The following is a 3,617-nucleotide window of genomic DNA, read 5'->3' on the forward strand; positions in this document are numbered from 1 at the left end:
CGTCGTGTCCTGAAGTTTAAGCGAAATTGACTAATCTTTAAATACATTGTAAATTGTGAATATATTTTAAACATCATACCTTAAAGTGGCTACCCGGTGTCATTTCCGTGCTCTATAGTACCATATGTACCGATAATCTATTGAGATTTGAGACCACTGTAAGGAGTATTCTCTACTAATACCTAAAATACCATATCACACTTGCCTATAAATATAAGCCTCATACTTCTTATAGGTACATGCATACATCTCTATCACATTATCACAATTCTAAGCATATCTCAGAGACAAATCTCACTAATATAGCATTAATGTCTATTGACATTGGAGACAAAGCTAGAGAAGTACTAGCTGCTCAGGCACACATATGGAACCATACATTCAATTATATAAACTCCATGTCACTCAAATGTGCAATTCAACTCGGAATTCCAGATATCATCCACAGTCATGGCCAAGCGATGACCCTCTCCGAATTGGTGAATGCCCTCCCAATCAATAAGGCTAAAGGCAAAGATTATATTTACCGTCTCATGCGTATTTTAACTTATGCAGGCTTCTTTATTCAAGCCAAGAAAGTTAATAATGAAGACGAGGAGAGCTATTTGCTCTCTTCATCTTCGTATCTCCTCCTCAAAGATGAGCCTATGAACTTAATCCCTTTTGTTCTAGGACAACTTGATCCAATTTTCATGATTCCGTGGCATAATCTGAGTGAATGGATTCAGAATGATGACAATCATTCTACTCCATTCGCCGCCACTAATAATGGAATATCGTTATTTGAATATACCGAGAAGGAACCTCGGCTTAACCGTCTATTTAACGAAGCCATGGCTAGTGATGCCCGATTGATTATAAGTATAATGATTGAACATTGTAAGGAAGTTTTTGAAGGATTGAAATCAATTGTGGACGTAGGTGGCGGCAACCGTAGCTAAAGCTATTGCCGACGCATTTCCAAAAATAAATTGCATTGTGTTAGATTTGCCTCATGTAATTGAAGGTTGCGAAGGGAGAAAGAACCTAAGCTATGTGGGAGGAGACATGTTAAAGTCCATTCCTTCGGCCGATGCAATTTTACTGAAGGTAATTCTAATTTTCCATATTAGTTGGCTTGTACTGCAATTTGTCCTGATTTTCTTACAGTATTTGGAATTATTCTTTTACTTAAAGGAAGGGTAGAATATTAACCATAATTATTTTACTTTTTCTTAAAGAAAAATACTAACAGATCCTTATTTGTAGGAAAAGATTGTGGACCTTTATAAATTGAGATACACAATAACACAATAGAATCTAGAATGTAGTCATTACGAGAGTTTTGTTTAGAGGGAGAATTTATTCTCTCATAAGTTTTTTCTCTCTTTTTATATTAGTAAATCATATACATGTAGGTCACTTGACTAATTAACCGTATTAAAATATTATGACTCTTTTAGTATATATATTTTTTGTCTGATTTATCATCACCAAAGTTTGCTTTATTAACTTTCGCACAATACCATTTTTCTGAAGGTAATTAATTCCATCTCTTTTCATTTTAATTATTTTCCTGCGCGTTGTTAAAATAATACTAATGTGCTTTTAATTTGAGCAGTGGATATTACATGACTGGAGCAATGAAAAATGTATCCAAATATTGAAAAAATGTAAAGAAGCAATTCCAAGTAAGGAGAATGGAGGAAAAGTATTCATTATTGACATGGTGTTGGATAACCAGAAAGGAGACCACAAATCATATGAAACCCAACTTTTCATTGACATGCTTATGATGGCTATCACTTCTGGAAAGGAAAGAACTCAACAGGATTGGGCAAAACTCTTCACTGATGCTGGTTTTAGTGACTACAAGATTATTCCTGTTTTAGGGTTGAGGTCTATTATTGAGGTTTATCCTTAACATCTTCTTTGAATGGTTGTTACCCATTATATCGTTATCTTAAAACTATATTTGTTTTGATTGTTTATTTAAAATTAATTGTATCGTATTGTTAAATCCATTATTCTAGAATAACCAAAAGCCTCATTTTATGAAACAATTGATTTGATGTGATGAGATTATTTTCTATTGTCTTTTTCAATTACGCCCTTACTTATTACTCCATAATTCTATTTTATCCTTTTTTTTTTTACTTTATCTCCAAATCCCAAACCTTTTACTTACTTTGTCTTCGTCCTTCTTTTCCGGAGTTGGTTCGTGCCGATCTTTTCTTCCAAATCTCCATTCGTTTTTTCTCTCTTTCCATCGGTTTCGTTTTTTTGTTGTTGCTAATGATAGTTAATCTTTTTCTTCAGGTTGTTGCTCTTGTTTTTAAACTATAAAATTGGTGATAAATTAGTAGAAAGTGGTTTTCTTAAGTTATTTTTATGCGTAATGCTTGATAAATTTTATTTAAAACAATTGAGGGTTATTTAGTAGACTTATCAGTTATAGTAGAGTACGATAAAGTCAAACTAAACAACAGAAATATTATTTAACAATAATAAACAATACAGTTTATCCAAACATTGTATCCATAAAGCGATACGATACAATATAATAAGGTACAACATAATATATTATAAAATGATGGGTAACAATGTTTATACCATTTATTATATGTATATACATTTATACATAGAGTTTTCGGCGAAGCTTGCGGGTGGCATGCCACCAAGAACCTACTACATAGATTCGCCCCTACCTGTGATTCCTAATCACCATGAACAAGAAGTTGTCAAGAATGGACGAACCGCCTACAATCAGTAGCGAAGCCAAAATTTTTACTAAGGGGGTCATAATATAAATAAGTAAACTCATGAAGAAGTCAAGGGATGTTAATATATGGTGTATATACATACAAAAATTATTTTTTTTTAGCAAATTACACTATAATTTTCCGATCACATATATGTCTCCGGCACTACCTGGTATGCCAGCAATAATCTCCATTTTTGGGGCTACACTGTCATACCATCAATTTCCATAAACCTTTTATACACACTTTAGCAATCTTTCTCATTATTAAAATCTAAGAACACAATACAAAATTAAAATCATACTTTTAACTTCGACGAAGATTATATCGAATTCTTTCAACGCTGGGAGGGTTTCTCGAGAAACTTTTTGGTGATGGTGTATTTGCGCTCCTTAACTGTAGCAGAGTCTAGTTTTGGAGCAATTCTTTTCCCTGAGTTGGTCGCTCATGATGGAGGAGCCAGATTTCTGTTTGGACGGGGCAAATTGTTGCCGGCCGACGGCCGGCATCCCTATATGTAGGCCCGTATGCGTCAAGAATGTTACAAATGCATATCTTGAACGATGGTAAATCAGACAACGAAAAAAATATATTAAAAGACACACAAATATTTAACGGAGTTCACCTACCGCATGCGAATGTGAACAACTCACAATATGAATGATATATAGTTGAAACATCGAAAGAATAACCTCACAGAATTTATAGCACTTTTCTCACAAATTCTGTCACGACCCAAAATTCCTCCGAAGGAGTCGTGATGACACCTAATCTCTAAACTAGGTAAGCCTAACATTAATTGAAATAACCTTGACATTTACTAACTTTAAGTTAAATAACTCTGAAAATTTACAATTTTCCCAAAATCGGTAATAC

The 3,617-nt window shown here is 33.7% G+C and overlaps 1 pseudogene; it reads left to right on the forward strand.

Moving 5' to 3' along the window:
- The first annotated feature begins 255 nt into the window (after positions 1-255).
- LOC104243814 (trans-resveratrol di-O-methyltransferase-like) lies at positions 256-1,987 on the forward strand (annotated as a pseudogene).
- Positions 1,988-3,617: the final 1,630 nt, after the last annotated feature.

This window comes from Nicotiana sylvestris, chromosome 10, assembly GCF_000393655.2.
Source record: "Nicotiana sylvestris chromosome 10, ASM39365v2, whole genome shotgun sequence".
NCBI classification, from domain to species: domain Eukaryota; kingdom Viridiplantae; phylum Streptophyta; class Magnoliopsida; order Solanales; family Solanaceae; genus Nicotiana; species Nicotiana sylvestris.